The sequence below is a fragment of the Marmota marmota genome, unplaced genomic scaffold, assembly GCF_001458135.2.
Source record: "Marmota marmota marmota unplaced genomic scaffold, marMar, whole genome shotgun sequence".
Taxonomy (NCBI): domain Eukaryota; kingdom Metazoa; phylum Chordata; class Mammalia; order Rodentia; family Sciuridae; genus Marmota; species Marmota marmota.
In genome coordinates this window covers 329,798-337,842 of record NW_026000136.1, presented here as the reverse complement: position 1 = coordinate 337,842, position 8,045 = coordinate 329,798, and the positions used below count along the sequence as shown (strand labels likewise).

General features: G+C 38.2%; 1 pseudogene; it reads right to left on the bottom strand.

Annotated features, from left to right (window-relative positions):
* Positions 1 to 1,531: 1,531 nt before the first annotated feature.
* On the bottom strand, positions 1,532 to 7,804 carry LOC107155929 (annotated as a pseudogene).
* Positions 7,805 to 8,045: the final 241 nt, after the last annotated feature.

The window sequence follows — 8,045 nt, the reverse complement described above, 5'->3', positions numbered from 1 at the left end:
ATGCTATATTTCTCTACATAAGTCATGTAAAAAAGATTATTCCTTTAATTATGACAGCTCAAATATCAGGAGGAGGATTCTTCTTTAGTTGTGAGTATTTTGATTTTTACAATAACAGCCAAATTATTTAGGTAAAGTACATATAAATATGTACTATATATATGACTTCATTTTTGGACTTAATACTTCCTTATTTTTCTATAAATTGCCATTTTTTGATGGACACAATATCTTTATTTTATTTATTTTTATGTGGTGCAGAGAACCCAGTGCCTTACATGTGCAAGCCAAACGCTCTACCACTGAGCTATAATCCCAGCCCATATAAATTACCAATGTTAAATATTGTTTCATTTTATTTAACTATCATTTTCAGAGCTGTAAACAAAGTTGGAACCTGATTCAATAAATTGTGTCATATTTAGAAGGGCCTTTCAGGTTTTTCTTCTGAAGCTATAACTTTTTCTAGGACTGTATCATGGTATTCAGGCATTTCAGTTCTGTTTTCAACTTGAAATTACCTTATTTCCAGTTTCTTGCTGTAAAACAACAATACTAGCAACTATTCTCCCATAGTAGTTAGGGCAGAAGAGTTCTGGATTAACATCAGTGGGGGATCATCATCCATTTTATACAGACAGACCATGGATATAGACTGCCATCCACTCGTTTAGAGTGAGTAATGTTTTATGCTGGAAAGTGAAAATTATTTGTAGGATTGATTTAACAACCAATATTACTCTTGAGGGAAAACAGATTAGATTTATTGAACTTGTAAAGTTTCTTTCTCAAGGCCCAACTTTTTTCTCATTTAAATTAATTGTGGGCTCAAGTATCATTAAAAGTCTTCACTGGCCATTAATTGTGATAAAGCTGCTTCTTATATTTAAGAAGAAAGTTATATTACTGCATTTATTTTAGTCTAAAATGTATACTCTTCACAAAACCTGAAGAGCATATTTAACACTTGAAAAAAACCTTAACCACTAATTCTTAATTAGGGTATTTTTAATAAATGTTCTTTCTTGGTCTCTATCAGGGAAACATTGTTCGAAGTGTCATCTCTGGATTGGTGAAGTTTTACAAATTGCTATTTATTTGCAATGATATAGAAATTGAGAGTAAGTACTTCAAACATTTTATAGTAGTTTAGCAGAGTCATTTTATGACTATCTCCTATTTCCATGACATGTTTAGTTGTGTTTTCTGGTTTACTCCTAATATGCTCTAGTTATTCTTTTTTTTTTTAATGGAAAAACTAGCTGATTTTTATTAACTTTATCAATGCCAAAAAAGACTTTAAATCAATTAAGATCTTTCATTTAGCATAAAGTTACTTTCACATTTGCAACAATCACAGTAAATATGTTTCTTTGTATAAAGGGACACACTTTGATTGGAGTTTAAAATATCCCCCATTGCAGGATTACATATATAAAACTCTGTTTGTTGCTCATATAATAGTTGATTAATCAAATTAAATGTTATACTCTCTAGAATAAGATAAAATGAAAAAAAATTACTCATCAGATTCATATATAAGCCATCTTTATTTACAAAATATTATCTTAAGAATTATAATTCCCTTAAGCTTCAATTGGAGCAAAAATATAATCACTTAAGTAAAAGCAGTTACTTAAACTAAGAGATAAATTACTTTTGAAGGCAGATAAAAAATATTGTCAGGTTTTTTGTTGTGCTTCTGGAGGTTCAGTAGCAGGCTCATTTAAAGGTAGAGCATTTTGTTTCCTTAAATCAACCCTGAAGGGAACTCACTTCTACTTTCAGAATGTGGGGGTGGGAGGTGGGGGAAGAAATTCAGCTCTTGGGGGGAGATAATGAGGAGAGCACCACTGTACCATTGGGAATGGAGAGAGTGGTGGGCCCGGTGGAAAATATTCTCTAGATGCTCCATACCTGTTTCCTGGAGGAGGTGGAGGAATAAAAGGTCCTCTTCTCATGAACTGACTCCTTGGATCCACTGGAAACAATGAACCTCTGATTGGAGGGAAAGGTGAGAAAGCAAAGGCAGAGCCAGTTGCTTGGTTTTCAGCAGGGAGAGATGAATCTGGCACATTGGAATCACCAAGATTGACTTTGGTATCATTTCTGGATTCCATATCATTACTGGATTCCATTTCTGAAGATGTAGGCCCATCCATTTTATCCAAAGGGGGCAGAGTGGAACTTCTGAGTTCTGCTGGTCCAGATGGTTTACCAGAATTAAAGTAAAATCCATCTTGCCTTAGTAGAGAAAACTGTGGATCAGAATATGGTTGGCCTGGTGGAGGGATAATTGTCCTATGGGCCTGTTCCCATGGAGGTGCCAGGGGCATGGTGTCAGAAGGTTCTCTCTGAGGATCAGTTAACTTATCACAGTTTGATTCTCTTCTTTCATTGCTAGTCGGATGGTCCAGAGGATTCTCTGGACCCCTTGAGCCTCTTCCTTCTCCCACTGGCACCAAAGGTGAGAGTATGAGTGGACCCTTGTTTTCCACATAAGAAGGTCTCATTTTACATGAAAGTTGACCCAATGGTGAGGGACCATTTGGGGAATGCTCTCTGCCAGAAGTTGTATTTGAAACATCAAGTGTAGAAGGATCTTTTTCGGCAAGTTTAAATTTGAACACCATTTCAGTTAATTTTTGTCTGTTGTGAGCATTTTGTTTTCTTAAATCATCAAGGTATCTTTCAACACTCTGAGCTGCCAACTCATTACCATGTGCTTTTTTCTCATAGTACATAACATGCCCTTGATAAAAATGAATGGTTCTCTCCAATTCTTCAAGATCTTTGGCTCACTTTCTATAGGTCTCCAGCAGTTTAGTTGTATGGCTGATCTTTTCTTCAACTTTGGAAAGTTTTTCCTCTTGCTCTACCTGGTAATTTTCCTCTCCTATTAATTTCCTTTGGAGTTCCATTACATTTTCTTGATATAGTTCCATCATGACTTTAAGTTTCTGCTGAAGATTCTTATTCTCACTTACAAACTGTGTATTTTCTGCTTGCAAAGATGCTTGTTCTGTCTTAAGATTTTTAATGTGTTCTGTAAGTTCTTCCTTTAGTTTACCTACTTCAGATAATAAAGTAAATTGAGTAGTTTCTCTTTCTATGGTTTTAAAAGAGGCCTTTAACTTAGCAACATAAACCAGTTTCTTCAAAGCCCCTTTTGGCTAATCTTCTAAGTGAGCACCAATTTCTGATTCACTCTTCATTTCCAACTCCAAGTTACCTTCATCTATTAGGACTTCTCCAAGCACAGGAGCCCAATTTTTTATCTGCAGCAAGTGTTCAGTCAGAAACTTAATGTGATTTTCTTTATCTCTTAGAACTTGTTCTGCATGTACTTTAGAGTGTACCAATGTCATTTTCTGTTTATTGAGGCTATTCACTTTTTCTTTCCATACTTCAATGTCTTCTAAGAGCTGTTTCTGACTTTCCTGAAGTTGAGAATTTTCAATGAAAGCCTCTTTTATTGCTACTGTAACCCCTTCTTCATTCATTTGAAATATTCTCAAGGTTGTTTTAGCTTTAGGTATTTGTGATTGAGGGATTTTGATTCATCTTCTAGGGACTTAATCTTTTTTGATATATCCGCCATCAATTCATCCTGTTGAGAATGTTTAGTTTTCTCTTCTTTTGGCTCTTTTTCTAGAAAGAGTATTTCATCCTTAAGTTTAGATATGACCTATTCAGGTTTTCATATATTGCCTACAAATTTTCTGCTTTTATCATCTTCTTCTCTAAAATGGCATCCTTTAAAGATGACTCTAAGCCTTCATACTCTTTTTGAACAAGTCTAACTTTTTCAAGTATTTCACATTTTTCTTCAGTTAGTCCAGAAACTTTTAGAGCAAGCTCTTTTTCTCTTCTCATGTAATGCCAGCTTCTCACAGACTGATAACTTCTCCACAAAAACAAGAGAACAATAAAAATCCAATTTTTAGAACAAAAATATCCAATAGCTGAACATATCACCAACTCCCATGGATAGCCATAAGGACTAGGGTGTGTTTCCATGTCTTCAGACAAGGCAGACTACAACCCTGCTTACTTCTTCCAGGACCACCCCCAAGTAGGGCTGAGGGGTAGCTCTTTCCCCCTCATCACGATAAGGCTACTTTGGCTATTCCCTCTACAACCACACCATGCTCAGCCACGCCAAAACAGGCTGCTGACACTCAGGCCTTTGGTCAGGAACAAACCTGCACCAGGCAACAGAGCAGACCATTATGAACCAGCAGGTGGGGGACAGGCTGTGGGCATGGGCATGGAGAGCCCTGGTCATGGGCTCCCAGGTGCCTAGCACACTCATGCTGCCTGTCAGAGAAGTCGTGGCCCCTTCACTATGCTGTGCATCCTGAAGCAGCACAGGTTCAAGCCTGCCCCAATCAAACCAGAGAAGAGTCTTCTCCAGGCCACCCACCTGTTGGTTTGGTTTAGGCCAGGCCAAGGCAGAACTTCTATACAGTCATAATATCATCCAGCTTGATGTAACTAAAATTCTAAAGCTCTAAAAATTTTAAAGAGCTAGTACATCATATACTTATATTTGAATCACTTGTTTTTTGTTTTAATGACTCATTTCTTTTCCTTCCCTCTTGTCCCCTCTTTTTCTTTCCTTCCTTCCTTCTTTCTCCCTTTCCTTTTTTTGCAGTGTTGGGGGTTAAACTCCAAGGGGTTTAACTCCTTGTACATGTGGCAAGCTCTGTACCTCTGTTCTACCTTCCAGCCATGCTGACACTTTCTGCAGAAATAATCTACATTTTTTCCATAGATTAAACTCTGTTAGACTATTTTAAAAATAATTTCAGAAGAGTTGTAAACATGGGCACAAGTCAGTTTGATAAGTTATTTTTAAATAGTACAGCATATCTAATGTTTCTAAAAAGAAGGATTTTAAAACTTGAGTTGGTTTTCATGTCAGTTTTTGTAGACTACTATTTATTTAAGAGTCTTCAAAATCTGTTTTCAGATGTTCTTTTCACTTCTCATAGGAAGGAAACACTTCTAAGCAAGGTAGTCATTATAAATATATGGCAAACGAAAGGATAAAATCAGTGAGATCCTGCCTCAAACAAAACTAAATAAAATGTTCATGGGATTCTCACCCAGAGACAGGGGACACCAGGGTATTCAATAGGAAGCAGTGTTTATTTGTGTGCTTCCAGCCTCAGTGGATTCTTATCCAAAGGCTGAACATTTAGTATAGGGAGTGATCACTTATATATTCTGGTTAGTTTCCTTTTACATACTAGCCTTTGTCTTCATATGAGGTAATACACATTCCTATTTGGGCATGATATTTCTATATTACAAAGTAGCAAGAAGGTTCAAAACTGATTTCCCAAAGGCTCACAATGATACATAGGGCATCATATTCTCTTTCCTTTGTTCTGAGAAATCTGTACCACAAAATGTAGCTCAATGGTAAAGCACCCCTGGCTTCTATTCCCAGTACCAAACTAAATAAATGGCAGATTCACTTAATTTATGGCAGAGAATTTAGCATTATAATGAGTTTTAGTGAGCAAAGTTTACCCTAGGTCACTTAGAAGAGGAGCTATGAATCTTTGGCTGGTTTAAGTTGGTTCTTCCAGGCCTTTTCTAAAAAGCTGTTTCTGAAATAATGAAACAACTTCAAGGGCTGTTAGCTGAGCAGCCCTCTGCCTGTAATCACAGGTGTTCCTAAGTTCCTGCTTGGCAGCTCATCACTTTTTCCTGGTGGGGAGAAAAGTCTGAAGGTGGCAGAGCTTGACTTCTTGGGGGAATCTCCTTCCTTTTAGGCTATTCTAAAAAAACTTCCTCCAGCACCTCCAGTATCTAAGATGCAGAGAGTTTGAATGGCCTCCAAATATAGATCTTTGAGACCTGATCCTGGTCCTCACCTCACTCCACATTTCTTGGTTGTTTCCTGGGGCACCCTAAGGTCTTGATTTTGGAGGGTTTCACTTCCATCTCGCCTCTATACCCCCCAGTGCACCCAGGGCTTCAGTTGCAGTACCTAACTGGGAACAAGGTTCTCCAGGCAGGAGTTGCAGCCTTCCTGGCAGCTATCTTGACCTTGACCCTCAAAGAGGGCAGTGCCTCTGGGGCTACTTAGTGGACCACCTTTGTGTTACTTATGGGGTTGAGTCTTAGCCTTTGTTGCCAGAGAGCTGTTTCTCCCTTGGATCTCCCTCCCTGAGATATTTAGTCTTTGATTGAGGCTGAAGGCTATCTAGGTGGCAGCCAGTTGCTTTTTTCACTTCCTTACCCACTGGTACCAGAACCAACTTTCTCTCTTACAGCCCATTGCCCAAGGCACAGGTGACCCAGGAGGCTTTGAAGGTCTGTGTTGTGGGAATGGGTGGAGCCACTGGGCATTCAGCAATGTGGGACACTTGTTTTGAGAGGCTGAGTGATGAGAGTCATCTGCAGATTTTCTTCTACATCACATTGACAATGAAGTTGTGATGGATACAGTCAGGAATTCCTTTATATCAGCTGTCATTTATGGCTAGAGACTGACCTAGAAACCTGTAGTCCTGGGACCAGAGAGGAGGAAGCAGATTTGGGCATATTGTTGAATAAAGAAATTGATGGTTAGGGGTACAAAGGGTGTTGCAAAGGTTGAAAACACCTCTAAAGACCTTCCTGGGATACTTGGTAAGAGATGCCAAGAGGACAGGCAGGGCTCCTGACCCACCAGCTCATGAGCCATCGCTGCTCAATAGCCACAGAGTCAAAGCCACAACCTCATGCAGTGCTGGCCTCTGAAGGGGTGACTGGGGCTTAGAAGGCCAGAGCTGTCCAGGTCCTAGTGGGATGGTTTCAGTGTCCAGTAGTGATTTCAGGCTTGGTGGCCACTCACTGGTGTGTCTCCTGTTTTGCTGTGCTTATGAAGTAAACTGCTATAGACATTTGTGTGCAGTTGTGTTTTTTTCCTTCATTTTTATTACAAGATTTTCTCAACTAAAATGTGTGTATATGCTTGAGAAATGTTAAAACTTTATTAAGATGAAATTATATACTTTAAAACTCTTTAAGCAAGTGTAAAGAAATGGAGACTTTTTTTCATTTGGGACATTTTCCTGAGTAATGAAACCAAGCTTTGACAGGATGGTGTGAGAATTAGCACAGGAAGAGAAGAAAAAAAAGAAGAGTAAGAACCCAAGAACTTCTTGGCACAGAGATCAACCTTATATCTGTTTCTTGGGGCTGCTGTGACTTTGTAATAAGCTGGACAACTTAAAGCAGTAGGATTTTGTGACTCACAAGTCAGGAGACTGGAAGTTAGAAATTAAGAGGCTGGCAGAGTGGGCTCCTTCTGGAAGCTCTGAAAGAGAAACCGACTCATGCTTCTCTCTTAGCTCCCGATGGCTACCAGCAAGCCTTGGCTTTGCTTGTCCTGCAACAGTGTGACTCTGATCTTGGTCTCCATTGCAACTTGACTGTATCCCTGTGTGTGTGTGTGTGTGTGTGTGTGTGTGTGTGTGTGTGTGTTTATCCTTTTCTTGTAAGGTCACCAACCATATTGGATTAGAGTCATTATTTATTTCTTCTACAAAGTTCACATGCAGACTTAAAATGAAATTTGGACTTTACCTTATCTTTTTGGAGAACACAGTTCAAACCACAAGTCATTTTTCTTTGGGAGAAAGAATTAAAATTTACTCCAGAGTATTACTATAGTTATAGTTGTGTAGTTTGTTGGTTACTGAGTTAATTAAAAACATTTCAACTTTCCTTGATAGAATATGTCCACCTCTCAATTTTGTTGCCTTTGAAATAACTCAGAGCTTCAATAGCCTCATGGTATGCAAGGAATCCATCCAAAAACTAAAAATATATCATTTAGAGAAAATAAGATAAAATTAAACAAATACCATACCCATGGAATATAAGGCATAACATTGTAAATGTACCACTTCTCCCATTAGGAATTTCTGGATTTAATGTATTCCCACTAAAAATCCCAAAAACTTTTTCTTTAAACATTGACACAATGTTCCTATAATTCTTATGGAAGTCCAAAAGCTAAGAAGTGTAAAGATGCTCTTAAT